A 17,658-nucleotide genomic window follows, 5' to 3' on the forward strand; every position below is an offset into this window, starting at 1 on the left:
GGTGGGTCAAAGGGTCTGTTTCCGCGGTGTGTTTCTAAATGTGAAACTTACCGCTTTACATGAAGTGTTCTCCCCCACTCTGACCCAGATACCGTTCCCTTTACCATGGACATTGAAACCTGTGCACAAATAGAAACAGATAGGAGCATACAGGCAGTTCAAATATCTGGAGAAACACACCATGACAACCCAGATACTACTTTAACCAACAAATAAATACTTTGAATTAAATGAGACATACAAGTAAAGGAACAGTAGTGACGTTTGGCCCAGTTTATGCAACTTTGGGGCAGAATGGGGAAGATTCTTCCAGCATCAGAGGACCCAGTCTTTGGAGATACTGGGTGGAAACTAACACTAATTGGTCACACCTTTAGAAAGGAGCAGAGAGGAGATGAAATGGATTCAGGCAACAGACAAGCACACTAAACCAAATATAGATGTAGACCAATTCCAAACAAAGCTACAGTTGGGTGAATGGAAGGGGCAAGATTACTTAATAGTAATGAGTTAACAACAAGTGTCATCAACATTAAACTACTTTCCCTGCAACAGAAGGTAACTAGGATTACTTTAGCCAGGGAATGTAACCTGGTCTAAAACAAAGTGCTGGAGTTACTCTGTGGGCCAGGCACCATCTGCATGCCTGCAAAGGGAATGGACAGATGTTTCAGGTCGAGATCCTTCTTCAGACTGGTGGAGTAGGTTAGAGAAAGTGGAAGTGAAACTAACACTAATTGGCACCTTCACAAAAGAGCAGAGAGAAGAGGAAATGGATTCTGGCAACAAACACACTCAAACCAAATGTAGATTTAGACCAATTCCAAAACTACAGTAGGGTGAATGACAGGATTGATAATTTGTAATGAGACTTCAAGTGTCATCAACATTAAACTACTTTCCCTGTAACAGCAGCCAATTGGGATTACTTTAACCAGGGAATGTAACCTGGTCCAAAACAAAGTGCTGGAGGTACTTGGCAGATCAGGCACCATCTACCCGACCACAAAGGGAATGGACAGATGCTGTCACTTCCTGTTGGGACCCTTTCAGACTGATGGAGTCGGGCAGAGAAAGTGGGAAAGAGGTGGGAGCAGGACAAAGCCTGTTATGTGATTCGTGGATACAGGGGAGAGGGGGTGATGGGTTGTGACATTGGCTAGAGGTGACAAGGAGACAAAAGGTGCAACATAGATGGCTAGTGCATGTGCCTTTAACATAGTGACCTTACCACCCTTAACCACTCCCCTTATCAGGGGTATAACTGCATGCTCCCTCCCTGGTGTCTCTCTCTCTAGCTCCGGTGACAGACCACGTACAGCTAGTATAGCACTTATGTGAACAGTCAATAAAAGCTACAGTTAAGACAATGTGTTGTTGAGACTTCTTTACATGGTGTCTCAGCTGTGAGACCCTGCGCCTCCTGTTTGCCGGTTTTCTTTTATTTTATACCCCAGTACCCTTATCCTGTTTCCTTCCCTCGTGCCATGGCCAACTCGTGCCGCAAGCCCGACCCGCTTGTATTTGATGGGGACATTGCCCATCGATGGGATGTCTTCCGACGTGATTTTCAGCATTATGTGACCATCGCCCACCCTGCTGCCACTGCTGAGACGCGTGCATCTCTGCTCCTCAACTTGGCCGGTCCCGACGCCCTGGAACGGTCCGAGTCGTTTGTGTATGCTGCTGGTGAGAGTGCCCTCGACCCGGTATGTCTCATTGCTAAGTTCACTGCCCTGTGTGATGTTCCCACCAACTCTATTTTGGAGCGTTTCAAAATGTTTGGCCGTCGGCAGAGCGCTGACGAGTCCGTCACTAACTACATCGCCGCGTTGAGGCACCTGGCTCGGCGCTGCCGCCTTGATGCCCTGACCCCCGAACAGGTGACTCGTGATATCCTTGTATACGGCCTCCGCGATGCTAAACTGAGAGCAGAACTTCTCAGAAAGCCCGAACTTTCTCTGGATGAGGCTCTACACGCCGCACTCATGGCTGAGGCTGTCGCCTCTACCCTGCCACCCGAGGACACTCATGTCGACTTAGCCTCTGCCACCGGCCGGCCAAGAAACGTTGCCCCGCGGCGGCAACAGGGTCCACCCCCACCCAAGTCCGGCGTCGCCCGCCGCTGCCCCAACTGCAACTTTGCTACCCATCAATTCAACGTGTGCCCTGCCCTGGGGAAGACCTGCAATTTCTGCAGAAAGCTAAATCATTTTTCTGCAGCCTGCCGAGCCCGCGGGAATCAAGCCCCCCCTTTTCGGAGAGTGCCGGTCAACCTTGCTCAAGCTGATAGTGTGCCTGGCTCAGAGCACCTGCCTGATGATCTCACCCTTTCTGATATCAGTTCCTCCGAAGGGGAGGCCAGCGTGTTTTCGCTTCTAGACTCTCATGCTTTGGTTGCTAACCCTTCTGTCCGTGTGACCGTCAATGGTACGACCTTCTCAGCTAAGTTAGACACAGGCGCTTTTACGAATGTTATGTCAACAAGCCTGTTTCGTAAGATAAGGTCTGGTGAGAAAGTGTCTGCTGCTCACTCCCGCCTGCATGCATATGGGGGAGCCGTACTCGTTCCTGTGGGAAAGACAACTCTGCACTGCAAGGTCCTGGAGGCCTCTCGGCCCCTCACTTTCTACCTGCTAGATTCCGACAACGTGACCCTGCTAGGCGCCCGAGCGTGCCAGGACCTCGGTTTGGTCTCCTTTCATCGCGACATCCATCAGGTGCAGACCCTCATGGACCCCCTACGTGAGTACCCCGACCGCTTCGATGACAGGCTGGGCAAGCTGCCCAGCTGCTACAAGATTGCTGTCGACTCCAGCATTGAGCCTGTGGTCCGCCCGCCACACCGCGTCTCCTTCGCCATGAAGGACAAGGTGAAGTCTGCGTTACTGAACATGGTCTCCAAGGGCATCCTGAAAGAGGTGAGCGAGCCCACCCGGTGGGTCTCCACCATGGTGGTGGCGGCGAAGAAGGACAAATCTGAGATTCGCATTTGCATCAACCCCAAGGACCTGAACCTGGCCATCAAACGCCCGCACTACCCGATGCGCACAGTAGAGGACGTCGCCGCACAGGTTGGCCCGGCCACTGTCTTTTCGGTCCTCGATGCCAAAAGCTCTTTCTGGCAGATACCGTTAGATGAACGTTCTTCCTACCTGACGACTTTCAGCACGCCTTTCGGAAGGTTTCGATTTCTGCGCATGCCATTCGGCATCAACTCTGCCAGTGAGGTGTTCCAGCGGACCATGGAGCAGCTGTTCGCCGGTCTGCCGTGTGCCATCATAGTTGACGACATCCTGGTCTATGGCAAGGACGTGGCTGAACACGACCTGAACCTCCGTAAAGTCCTAGATCGGGCCCGGGACATTAATCTGAAACTTAACCCAAAGAAATGTCGATTCCGCGTTAAAGAAGTCACTTACGTGGGCCACGTCTTTACCGCCTCGGGGCTGAAGCCCGACCCGGAGAAAACTGCTGCCGTCTCTGGAATGTCCCCTCCTACCGATGTGCCCGCTTTGCAGCGCTTCCTGGGCATGGTGAACTACCTGGGGAAGTTTATCCCTGACCTCAGCGAACTGAGTGCGCCCCTGAGGGAGCTCATCAAAAAAGACACTGCCTGGGCCTGGTTCCCGCAACACCAACGCGCCTTTGACGTCCTGAAGTCCCGACTGGTCAGTACCCCCACACTCAAGTTTTTTTACCTACAGCACCCCATTGTTCTCACCTGTGACGCTTCCAAGTTTGGCCTCGGCGCCGCTTGCATGCAGCTCCACGACGGTCAGCAGCTGCCCGTGTCCTATGCGTCCCGCACCATGACCCCTGCCGAGCAGCGCTACGCTCAAATTGAAAAGGAACTCCTTGCTGTGGTATTTGCTTGCTCGAGGTTCAAGGACTACATTCTGGGCAACACCTTCACGATTGAGACCGATCACCAGCCGCTAGTAACCATTCTTAACAAGCCGATCCACGCTGCTTCCTCCAGGCTGCAGCGTATGATGTTGCAGCTGCAACGGTTTACTTTTACCATCGTTTACCGCAAAGGCAAAGACATGTTCGTTGCCGACACACTGTCCCGCGCCCCTCTGCCTTCCTCTGCCCGCCACCCCTACGAGTCGTCGGACCTAATGGTGCTTAATGTCAACTTTGTGCCTTCAAAGCAGATGCAGTCCCTCATTTCCCACACTGCCAAGGATCCTGCCCTGCAGCTACTGTCCGACATCATCATCCAGGGTTGGCCTGAACGCCGCTCCTCCTTGCCGGCCAGTGTAGTCCCATACTTCCTGGTCCGCGATGAGCTCGTCCTGCACGACGGCGTGGTGGTTAAGGGGCACAAGGTCGTAGTGCCCGAATCACTGAGGGTTGCCTATTTTCAGTCTGCCCACAACGGTCATCCTGGGGCCGAGGCCACTCTGTCCAGCGCCCAGGGCCAGTTCTACTGGCCCAGCATGGCCAACGACATCCGGGAGTGGGTCTCTGCTTGCCCTTCTTGCAACAGCCTGGCTCCACATCAACAACGTCAGCCGCTGCTGCAACAACCTGCCCCTGATCTCCCCTGGACGGCGGTCGCTACTGACATTTTCGAGTGGCGTGGGAAGCACTTCCTGGTCCTCGTCGACTCCTATTCTAACTGGTTTGAGGTCGACCAACTCCACTCCCTCTCCTCCTCGGCTGTCATCGGGAGGCTGCGTCGCCACTTTGCCACTTTTGGCTCCCCTGCTCGCCTCCAATCTGACAACGGCAGCCAGTTCACCAGTGCCGAGTTCCAGCGTTTCGCTTCTCAGTGGAACTTTAAACATTTTACCAGCAGCCCTGAGTACCCGCAAAGCAACGGCCTGGCGGAGCGTGCAGTCCGCAGTGCTAAGGGTTTGCTGGAGCACTGTCGGCTGTCCAAGTCGGACTTCCACCTGGCCCTGCTTAATCTCCGCAACATCTCCCGCGACCCTGCCCTGGGTTCGCCGGCACAACGACTGCTGTCTCGCAGAACTCGCCCCCCCCCCCCTGTTGCCCAACAAGCCCTTGCTCCCTCTGTTCTCCCGCCCGCCATGGTCCAGGAGCGTATCACCGCCAAGCACGACTCGCAGAAGCGCTCCCACGACCAGTCCTGCCGCCCCCTGCCGCCTCTGTTTCCCGGCCAGATCGTCCGGATGCAGACTACCTCTGGCCACTACAAGCTAGCCACGGTGGTCGGCGATGCCGGCTCACCACGGTCTTACCTGGTTGACCACGACGGCGTCATTTACCGCCGTTCCCGCCAGCATCTGCTGCTCGTTAACGAGCCCCCACCTCCGCCTGCTGCTCCCTTCTCCCCTCCCTTGCCGGATTCCGCTCCTGCCGTCCCACGGATGCCCCGATCCCTCCCTTCACCGTTGATTACGCCACCGTCTCCGCCTCCCAGCCCTCGTTCCCCCTCTACCCCGCCGGCGGTTGGGTCTCCGCCCGCTCCTGTGTCTTCTCCTGCCGCATCTCCCCCTGTATCCCCGGTTCGCTCGCCTGCCCCGGCCCCGGCCGCTCTTGTTCCTGCAGGGGGAGGAGGTGGCGAGCATCGCACCCTGTCTGGCAGGCTGGTCAAGCCGCCGGTTCGATACGGGGATTTCGTTTAGCTCTGTAATCATTGTATGCCTGCTTGTAGCGCATGAGACGTGGTCGCCCTGTCACTGTTATATTGCTTTGTTCCAAGAGGAAGGATGTAGATGGCTAGTGCATGTGCCTTTAACATAGTGACCTTACCACCCTTAACCACTCCCCTTATCAGGGGTATAACTGCATGCTCCCTCCCTGGTGTCTCTCTCTCTAGCTCCGGTGACAGACCACGTACAGCTAGTATAGCACTTATGTGAACAGTTAATAAAAGCTACAGTTAAGACAATGTGTTGTTGAGACTTCTTTACAGTTCCCATCATCAGAGGCAGCATCTTTGTCACCACAAAGTGAATGGACAAGCATCATTTAGATCAGGACCCTTCAGATTGAAGATGCAGATGGGGAGAATACTGAAGAGATGAGGTGGGCCAAACCCTTGCAACTGGTAGATGGATATAGGAACCTTATCCATGTTCTCCATAGATGCTGCCTGACCCGCTGAGTTACTCCAGCACTCTGTGAAACATCACCTATCCATGTTCTCCACAGATGCTGCCTGACCCACTGAGTTACTCCAGCACTCTGTGAACCGTCACCTATCCATGTTCTCCACAGATGCTGCCTGACCCGCTGAGTTACTCCAGCACTCTGTGAAACGTCACCTATCCATGTTCTCCACAGATGCTGCCTGACCCGCTGAGTTACTCCAGCACTCTGTGAAACGTCACCTATCCATGTTCTCCACAGATGCTGCCTGACCCACTGAGTTACTCCAGCACTCTGAAACGTCACCTATCCGTGTTCTCCACAGATGCTGCCTGACCCACTGAGTTACTCCAGCACTCTGAAACGTCACCTATCCATGTTCTCCACAGATGCTGCCTGACCCACTGAGTTACTCCAACACTGTCTTTTGAGCAAGAGCATGCAAATATCTCTACAACAGTCTGTCCAGCCCAAAGCTCAACGAATGACCACTCCACACATCACAGATTCCTTTCACCTGAAAATCCTTCATAAGAATTCATGATAAACAAGCTGTGATTAAGGTAGTTAAGATTAACCATTTCACACAAGTGGTTAACAACTAGTTGAATGATTGGATTTGATTCAACTTTAGTGTCATTGGACAAATACGAGTACAGGTACAATGGAATGCAGTTTAGCATCTAATCAGAGTGCAAGGTAGTAAAAATACTGGTTAAAGCAATATGTGCAACATGGATGAATTAAACTAGTACATAGACAATGAATATATACAGATAAAAGAGTATAAAGATAGCTAGCGTTGGGACCGAGTTCAGCAGGGTAATGGTGTTTTGGAAAAAGCTGTTCCTCAGCCTGCTTATGCGAGACCCGGGGCTCCTGTACCGCCTCCCTGATGGGAGGAGGGCAAATAGTCCATGGTTAGGGTGAGAGGGGTCCTTAATGATTTTCCCAGCCCGTCTCAGACACCGTTTGCGGTGGAGGGCATCCATGGCAGGGAGCAGGGCACCGATGATGTGTTGAGCGGTTTTTATGATGGCATTGGAGCCATACATAGGGACGCAGTCATGGGTGAAGAGAGAATAGAGGAGAGGGCTGAGCACACAGCCCTGTGGCACATTAACTTTCCTCAACCAAGTACAATGTAGATCCACTTTAATTTCCTCGCTGTCTTCTTAATCATAACAATTAGTCATCAACTGAAAACCAGTCTTCATATAGTGAGTGCCCCAATTAAAACACAATTGGACAGCTATCCAGGAGACAAATTCATTCTTGCCACTGCCTTCATGAAGTAAACAGAACCACACCCAGAAATCAGTCTGAAGGCTCCCAACCCAAAATCTCACCTGTCCATGTTCTCCACAGATGCTGCCTGACCCGCCGAGTTACTCCAGCACTTTGTGTCTTGTTTTGTAAACCAGCACCTGCAGTTCCTTAATTTTCATCCCAAATCTTCCCTGGTTTCAGGTTTTTTTTTTACTAAGTTTGGCATCTGTACAATGGGTGCATTACCGGGAAAGGTAAAGGGTCACAGAGCAATAAAGAACCATTTTGCCATAAAGAGCACAATATCTAATTTGTAGACCGCGCTCCCAATGTGCAGTGAATGCACACAACAGGTCGTTCCAATTTGTGGTCAACACTCCCACCATGTGGTGATCCGCATCACTGCAGGCCCGTCCAATTTGCGGTCAACGCTCCCACCGTGTGGTTTAAGAAAGAACTGCAGATGCTGGAAAAATGGAAGGTAGACAAAAATGCTGGAGTAACTCAGCGGGTGAGGCAGCATCTATGGAGAGAAGGAATAGGCGATGTTTTAGGTAGAGATCCTTCTTCAGACTGAAATTGGGGTGGGGTCTGGATAAAGGAAGGAAAAGGCAGAGACAGAAGGCTGTGGGAGAGCTGGGAAGGGGATGGAGGGAGAAACCACTGAAATTGGAGTATGGGAAGATGTGGCCAATGATGGGATCCCATTAGAGGTGGCGAAAATGTTGAAGGATTATCTGTTGTATGTGACGGCTGGTAAAGTGGAAGGTGAGGACATGGGGGACTGTCCTTGTTACAAGTAGGGGATGGGGAGTAAGGGCAGAGCTGCAGGATATAGAGGATGATAAGAATGCTGGAGAAACTCAGCAGGTCAGGCACCATCTCCGGAGGAAAAGGATATGTGATATTTTGGGTAAGAACCTTTCTTCTATTCCATCCCAAAATCACTTGTTTCTCCAGAGATGCTGCCTGACCCACTGAGTTACTCCAGCAATGTCTTTATCTTTGGTATAAACCTGCATCTACAGGTCTTTGTTTTCACATTTACATCAGCCATTCATTGTGTTCATGGCTGATCGCCCCAATCAATAACCCGTGCCTTCCTTCTCCCCATATCCCTTGACTTCACTAGCCCCTAGAGCTCTATCTAACTCGCTCTTAAATCCATCCAGTGACTTGGCCTCCACTGCCATCTGTGGCAGGGAATTTTCACAAATAAGATTCCAAAGTTACATCCTTTTATTCTGACACTGTGCCCTCTAGTGCGAGACTCTCCCACTAGTGGAAACACCTTTTAGTTTTGAGAAACAGCACAATTCCAGTTGCACCAGAAAAAATCATTAAAAACCCTGGCCACTTCAAGTGACAACAATTGAAAGGAAAAGTCAGCAGAATTAATCAAAGAAGCAAACACAATTCAGTAGAAAGCTGTAGTGTTCTCACCTACCTCATGCCCTGGAGATGTAGATCCACATCAAACACAAGGGGAGATTCCCTGTCTCTACCCAGCATCACTGCTCCCGACAACAGCCCAGGACCACTGCTCCCATCCACAGCCCAGGACCACTGCTCCCATCCACAGCCCAGGACCACTGCTCCCATCCACAGCCTAGTACAACTGCACCCAGACACTCACACAACTCCGCCCTTTTATACACAGCAGCTGACAATTTTCTAATCAGCTTCAATCAAGCCAATGACCACATTAACCCTTCGCCCACCAGTGGCCAATCAATGTTTGTTGCACACATCATGACATCCACCTGGGGCAGTAGTTGTCTGTGGGACAATAATTGCCCTCCGACTTGTTGCTCTTTGCATAAAGTGGCTGCTTGCATTTCCTCAAGTCAGAGAAGACCATAACACACAGTCAGAATTAGACCATTCAGCCCATCGAATCTACTCCACCATTCAATCATGGCTGATCTATCTCTCCCTCCCAACCCCATTCTCCTGCCCATAACCCCTGACACCCGCACTAATCAAGAATATATCTACCTCTGCTTTAAATATATCCACTGACTAGGCCTCCACCGACGCCCGTGGCAATGAATCCCACAGATTCACCACCCTCTGGCAAAATAAATTCCTCCTCATCTCCTTTCTAAAGGAATTCTGAGGCTGTGCTCTCTGGTCCTAGATTCTCCCACTAGTGGAAACATCTTTTTAGTTTAGTTCAGAGATACAGCATGGAAACAGGCCCTTCAGCCCCCAGAGTCTGTACCGACCAGTGATCATCCTGTACACTCGCACTATCCCACACACTACAGTTTTACAATTACCGAATTACCAAAGGCAATTAACAGACAAACCCGCACGTCTTTGGAGTGTGGGATGAAACCGGAGCGCCCGGAGAAAACCCACGCAGGTCATGGAGAGAACGTGCAAACTCTGTACAGACAGCACCCGTAGTCAGGATGGAACCTGGGTCTCCGGCGCTGTGAGGCAGCAACTCTACCGTGCCAACCCATTCTTTGTTATTTTTCTATCCATGATTCCATTTTTTATTCAACATTCACTGGTTCACAAATTGTTCACATTGAGAATGTTGTGCTGCAGCAAGCAAGAATTTCATTGTCCCATCTGTGACACATGACAATAAACTCTCTTGACTTGATTCTCTCTGGCTACCCTTTATATAATCTCTTGAGATTGTCCTTTGTACATCTGCCAAAGCTATAGAGCAATATGCGATCTCCTTATTTCTTGTTTTAGCTAGCACCTTGGTTCCCAAAACTCCTCCAGGGATGCACCTGATCCCAGCTGTCCTAACTCTTACTCTTGGCCAAAGCCTCACTTTCCCTCATCAGCCCAGCTTGCTTTACCCCTCACTCTAACAAGGACATGCATGTCCTGAACTCTTGTCAGCACTTTTAAAAACATCCCACTTCCCTGACATTCCTTTTCCTTCCAACAACCTGCTCCGGTCAACGAGTGAGTTCCTGTCTCATCCCCTCAAAGTTGGCCTTGGGGATGGGAGGTTGCAACCTTCACGTGGTCCGCCCTGTTTCAACGAATGCAATCAACCTGGCGTGCACAATCGAATAGAACAAGTTGTCCTACAACTTTAGGCTGTGCACGACATACACAAGAAAGTTGGCCTTGTCCCAATTTAGAATTTGAACACATGGGCCTTGTCCAGAACTATCTTAAACCTAATCAAACAGTGGTTATTGCTCCATGAACACTTCATCCACTTGCCCTTCCCAATGTCCCTAGACAACATCAAGTTTTAGAGTTTTAGTTTAGAGATACAGTGGGGAAACAGGCCCTTTGGCCCATTGAGTCCGTGCCGACCAGCGATCCCCGTACATTAACGCTATCTCACACCCACTAGGGACAATTTTTACATTTACACCAAGCCAATTAACCTGTACATCTTTGGAGTGTGGGAGGAAACCGAAGATCTCACGCAGGTCACGGGAGAACATACAAACTCCACCGTACAGACAGCATGGTCCCGTAGTCAGGATCGAGGCAGCAACTCTACCGCTGTGCCACCGTGACCAGCCTCTCACATGTGAGGCTCTGACTGTTGGAGTAAACTCTCCTGAACACATTCGACAACTTTCTTTTTTTTTGTTTTGTTTATTTTATTAGAAGTTAATACAGTACAAAACAGTACAGTGGAACCTAATTTTAGGTGCCAACTATGTCATACCGTTACCCAATTCTATGTACAACCTCTAGTTTTATGTTATGAGAAGGAAGTAAGCAGGACAAGAAAAAGAAAACAATAGAAAGAGGAAAAAGTGGAAAAATAGATGGTAGAGAGTAGAAAAATGTGAAGTGTGTATATAAAAAATAAAAAAGGAAGAGAGAAAGTGGAAAGTAGAAATAGAAGAGAAGGCCCCTTAAAAGAGAATTTTTCAAATCTTTATTCGGAGATGTAGATCTATCCGCGTCATGAACTGAAATCAGCAATCTTTACGGTACCGCTGCATCACATGATTCCAAAAAGTCGATGAAAGGAGACCAACTCCTTAAGAATTGGTCATATTTATCTATTAGTCGGAGTCTCATTTCTTCAAGGCGTGCTATGTCCATCATATTCCTAATCCACATTTTAACAGTTGGTATGGTTGTATTTTTTCAAAATTTAAGTATCAATTTCTTTCCAATTATTAACCCATAATTTAAAAAATCATTTTGGTCTTTATTTAAATTGGTATCTTCTCCTATTATTCCAAATATAATCCTGGGTTCTATTCTTGACTTGAAAAGCTTTGTAAATATATCAAATATATCACTCCAAAATTTATTCAACTTTGTACATCCTACAAATGAATGTGTTATATTAGCGTTTTGAAACAAACATTTATTGCATCTGGGAGAGACGTTTGGATAAAATTTATTCAACCTCATTTTTGAATAATATAGTCTATGTAATAATTTGAATTGAATTAAATTATGTCTTGCATTAATAGAACAGTTATGTGTATTCATCAAATACTTTTCCCATCTATCCTTCGAGATCTTTATCATTAGCTCATGTTCCCAATCTTCCCTTAGTGCTTCTGCTCCTTTAAAACCGAGATGAGAAGAACTTTTTTCACACAGAGAGTGGTGAATTTCTGGAACTCTCTGCCACAGAGGGTAGTTGAGGCCAGTTCATTGGCTATATTTAAGAGGGAGTTAGATGTGGCCCTTGTGGCTAAGGGGATCAGGGGGTATGGAGAGAAGGCAGGTACGGGATACTGAGTTGGATGATCAGCCATGATCATATTGAATGGCGGTGCAGGCTCGAAGGGCCGAATGGCCTACTCCTGCACCTAATTTCTATGTTTCTATGTTTCTATGTTGAGGGTGATTCTCTATTTAATATATTATTATAAAAGTATGATATTAATTTTTGTGAATCAGCCTTAATATTCATTGCTTCTTCTAAAGGGTCTAAAAATATAGTTTGAAATCTATGTGTATATTTCTTCATAACATTCGACAATTTTCACCCCGTCTAAAACATTCACACGATGACATTCCCAGTCAATATTGGGAACGTCGACATCCCCATCTACAACAACCATTCACCTGCAATCTCCTGGCATATCTGCTCTAATTCCCGTTGACTATACGGGGGTCTGTAGTACACCCCCAACAAGGTGATCATCCCTTTCTTGTTCCTCAGCTCCACCCATATAGCCTCTCTAGACAAACCGTCTTTAATGTTACCTCTGAACACTGCCGTGACATCCCCCTTAACCAATAATGTAACCCCCACCTTTTCCCTCACCCCTGTCTTTCCTGAATCTCCTGTACCCCGGAACATTGAGCTGCCAGACCTGCACCTCCCTGAACCAGGTACAATGTACCTATCCATGCCCCAAGCTCATCTGCTTTACCCATCATTAAAGTACGTCCAAGTTAAAGCAACGTTCCTTCCTCAGAAGGGTCTCGGCCCAAAACATCACCTGGTTGTTTACTCCAGAAATGCTGCCTGATCCACTGAGTTACTCCAGCTTTTACTCCAGAAATGCTGCCCGACCCACTGAGTTACTCCAGAAATGCTGCCCGACCCACTGAGTTACTCCAGAAATGCTGCCTGACCCACTGAGTTACTCCAGCTTTTTGTGTCTGTCTCCGGTTTAAGCAGCACTTGCAGTTCTGCCTTCCTCGCTGCCTATTCTGTCCCCTATCCTTCCCCTCATCACCCTCCATTCCTGAGTCTCACAGCACCGTCTCATTCCCTACCTCGAGGGACCACCTTCTCTCTTGCTGGGCATCCACGTGACGACCTCTCTCTACGTCCTGTCCAAGAGGTTCTGTCTCCAGGATGGTCCTGAGGTCAACCAGCTGCACCTCGTTCCCTAACGTGAGCTTTAAGGACCTGCACCTGGACACACAGGCGTAGTGGTCATCAGGTACCTGCAGTCCCCCCCCCCCACCACACACAATTAGACAAAGTGCTGGGGAACTCAGACAGCATCTCTGCAGAACATGGACAGCCCTGGGTGAGAAGATTCTAATCCTCAAGGTAAAGACATGCTGTACTCTTCACATGGACTTTGAAACGTTATATATAATATATATTGAAACGTTATATATATATTCAGTAGTGTCCAGGTGGTTAAAAATACCTGAAAAAACCCAACTTCAGTCAAAAATCAACGAGGCAGGGTGGAAAGGCCAAGAGCAGAGCTAAGGAGTGGCAAGGACGAGAGTACCGAAGAAATGGATTGTAACAGTGTAGATGCAGCCACATGTATGATCAGACAACGAGCTGGAGTAACTCAGCGAGTCAGGCTGCATCTCTGATGAGAAGGTACAGGTGACGTTTTGGGTCGAAACAATCATTTTGACCCCGTAACCTTTGATGCCCTTGCTAATCTAGAATGTACTTCCATTTAAAAAATATCCATCGACAGCCTCCACATCCTTCCGTAGCAATGCATTCAACAGATTCTCTTCCTGATATTGTAGTGGCCAGAGGATCTGGGGTGACGGAGGAACTGAAGGAAATCCACATTAGGCAGGAAATGGTGTTGGGTAGACTGATGGGACTGAAGGTTGATAAATCCCCAGGGCCTGATGATCTGCATCCCAGGATACTTAAGGAAGTGGCTCTAGATATTGTGGATGCATTGGTGATAATTTTCCAATGTTCTATAGGCTCAGGATCAGTTCCTGTGGATTAAAGGATAGTTAATGTTATCTCAGGAACTGCAGATGGTGGTTTAAACCTAAGTACTCCCCACTCATCAGACGGGTTAAACCAACTGTAAGGACAGTTAAAGTCTGGTCAGAGGAAGCGGACTTCACACTTCAGCAGTGTTTTGGAAACACTGACTGGAAGGCGTTTGCAGCCCAGGCCACCCTTGACTCTCACACGGACATTGATTCCTATACATCCTCTGTTCTGGACTTTATAAACTCCACCATCAATAGTGTCACCTCCCTCAAACAGGTGACCATATACCCGAATCAGAAGCCATGGATGAACAGCGAGGTCAGGCTACTGCTGAAAGCACGGGACACCCTTTCAGGTCAGGCGATGCTCGAGCCTACAGTTCATCCAGGGCTAACCTGAAGAGGGGCATCAGGAAGGCCAAGCACTGCCATAAGCTCAGGATTGAGGAGCACTTCAACAACAACTCCGACCCCCGACGCATGTGGCAAGGCATCCAGGCCATCACGGACTACAGACCCTCCAACATCACCCCCACATCCAGCGACGCCTCCTTCCTTGAGGAGCTTAATCACTTCTATGGCCGCTTCGACAGGGACAATCTAGAGACAGCCATCAAGGCTGTGCTACCTGCCGATCACCAACCCCTCACACTCACCCCCTACGACGTGTACGTGGCACTGAGTAGGACTAATGCACGTAAGGCTGCTGGCCCTGACGGCATCCCCGGGCGCGTGCTCAGTGCCTGTGCTGCGCAGCTGACAGACGTCTGGACTGACATCTTCAACCTGTCACTTGCCCAAGCAGTTGTCCCCACTTGCCTTAAAGCCACCTCCATCGTGCCAGTGCCAAAACACTCCACTGCGGCAAGCCTCAACGACTTCCGCCCAGTTGCACTTACCCCCATCATCACCAAGTGCTTCGAGAGGCTGGTCCTGGCACACCTCAAAAGCTGCCTACCCCCCACACTGGATCCCTATCAGTTTGCCTACCGCAAGAACAGGAGTACGGAGGATGCCATCTCAACGGCACTTCACTCCGCCCTCTCCCACCTTGACAACAGAGACACTTATGTAAGAATGCTGTTCATCGATTACAGCTCAGCATTCAACACCATTATTCCATCAAAACTGATCACCAAACTCGGTAACCTGGGCATCGACCCCTCCCTCTGCAACTGGATACTGGACTTTCTAACCAACAGACCCCAGTCTGTGAGGTTAGACAAGCACACCTCTTCAACCCTCACCCTGAACACCGGCATTCCTCAGGGCTGTGTGCTGAGCCCCCTCCTCTACTCCCTCTTCACCTATGACTGCACACCTGTACATGGTACTAACACCATCATCAAGTATGCAGATGATACAACGGTGATTGGCCTCATCAGCAACAACGATGAGCTGGCCTACAGGGAGGAGGTCCAGCACTTAGCAGCATGGTGCGCTGACAACAACCTGGCCCTTAACTCCAAGAAGACCAAGGAGCTCATTGTAGACTTCAGGAAGTCCAGAGGCGGCACGCACACCCCCATCCACATTAACGGGACGGAGGTGGAACGTGTTTCTAGCTTCAGGTTCCTGGGTGTCAACATCTCCGATGACCTCTCTTGGACCCACAATACCTCTACTCTGATCAAGAAGGCTCATCAGCGTCTCTTCTTCCTGAGGAGACTGAAGAAGGTCCATCTGTCTCCTCAGATCCTGGTGAACTTCTACCACTGCACCATCGAGAGCATCCTTACCAACTGCATCACAGTATGGTATGGCAACTGCTCTGTCTCCGACCGGAAGGCATTGCAGAGAGTGGTGAAAATTGCCCAACGCATCACCGGTTCCACGCTCCCCTTCATTGAGTCTGTCCAAAGCAAGCGCTGTCTGCGGAGGGCGCTCAGCATCGCCAAGGACTGCTCTCACCCCAACCATGGACTGTTTACCCTCCTACCATCCGGGAGGCGCTACAGGTCTCTCCGTTGCCGAACCAGCAGGTCGAGGAACAGCTTCTTTCCGGCGGCTGTCACTCTACTAAACAACGTACCTCGGTGACTGCCAATCACCCCCCCCCCCCCCCCCGGACACTTATTATTTTTTTTATTCAAATCGTTTGCTATGTCGCTCTTCAAGGGAGATGCTAAATGCATTTCGTTGTCTCTGTACTGTACACTGACAATGACAATTAAAATTGAATCTGAATCTGAATCTGAAGATAGACACTAAATGCCGGAACAACTCAGCAGGCAGGCCGCATCTCTGGAGAGAAAGAATGGGGGATGTTTCAGGTTGAGACCTTCAGACTGAAGAGGTTGAAAACCAGCCATAAAACACAATAACTGGAGATGTGTGTTATCCAACTGAGGGCAGAAATCAGAATCATGTGTTCATCTTTATTGACATGACACAATAAATATATAACAGAAAAAATAATTTAATGGGTGGCACGGCGGTAGAGTTGCTGCCTTACAGCACCACAGACCCAGATTCGATCCTGACTACGGGTGCTGTCTGTACAGTATTTGTACATTCTCCTTACGACCACATGGTTTTCTCTGGATATTCCCGTTTCTCCCACATCCGAAAGAAGTGCAGGTTTGTAGGTTAATTGGCTTCTGTAAATTGTCCCTGGCGTATAGAATACAACTGGTGTATGTTAGATTGCTGGTCCGTGAGCTGACCCGCTGAGTTACTCCAGTCACGGAAACAGGCCCTTCATCCCAAAGATCCTATAGCAAGCAAGATAGATCACTGGACGAAAAAGACCGACGTAGTACAGTCATGGGCAGATTCGTGGGTAATTTTCTGCCCCATTTCCGTAACCGTCTTCCGTCTCTGCATCAAAGATCCCATAGGATGCTAGCGACGGAAGCCGGTTACGGAAACATCCTCATAAAAATACAAGTTATTTGGGAAAAATCTTCTCCTCATTTTCAGAATTATAATTTATTAATACAAACTGTTCCCCCGCAACGTTGATTATGCTGCGGGTCAGGTTACTGAAATGGTTCCACTCCGTTGCGTACTACACATCATCCCATTGCATTTAGAAGGAATGGTCTATCTTGCTCCGCTATAGGATCTTTGCTTCAGCCCAACTTGCCCACAGCAAGCAACATGCCCCATCTACACTAGTCTCAGATTCACGGAAACAGGCCCTTCAGCCCAACTTGCCCTCACTGGCCAACATGCCCCATTTACACTAGTCCCCACCTGCCCGCGTTTGGCCCATATCTCTCCAAACCTGTCCTATCCATGCACCTGGCCAAGTGTTGTGATAGTCCCAGCCTCAACTGCTTCCTCTGGCAGCTCGTTCGATACACCCACCACTCTCTGTGTGGAAAAGTTTCCCCTCAGGTTGACATTCTCAATGTGAACAATTTTTTGAACCAGCGAGTTGGTGTGGAATAAAAAATGGAAATGGATAGAAAAATAATGAAAAATGGGTTGGCATGGTGGTGCAGCGGTAGAGTTGCTGCTGCACAGCGCCAGAGACCCGGGTTCCATCCTGACTACGGCTGCTGTCTGTACAGAGTTTGCACGTTCTCCCCGTGAACTGCGGGGTTGTAGGTTAATTGGTAATTTGGTAATTGTAAAACTGTCCCTAGTGTGTGGGATGGTGTTAGTGTATGGGGTGATCATTGGTCGGTGCAGACTCGATGGGCCGAAGGGCCTGCCTCTGCGCTGTATCTCTAAACTAAACTAAAAGGA

This window comes from Leucoraja erinacea, chromosome 27 (assembly GCF_028641065.1).
Source record: "Leucoraja erinacea ecotype New England chromosome 27, Leri_hhj_1, whole genome shotgun sequence".
Lineage (NCBI taxonomy): Eukaryota > Metazoa > Chordata > Chondrichthyes > Rajiformes > Rajidae > Leucoraja > Leucoraja erinaceus.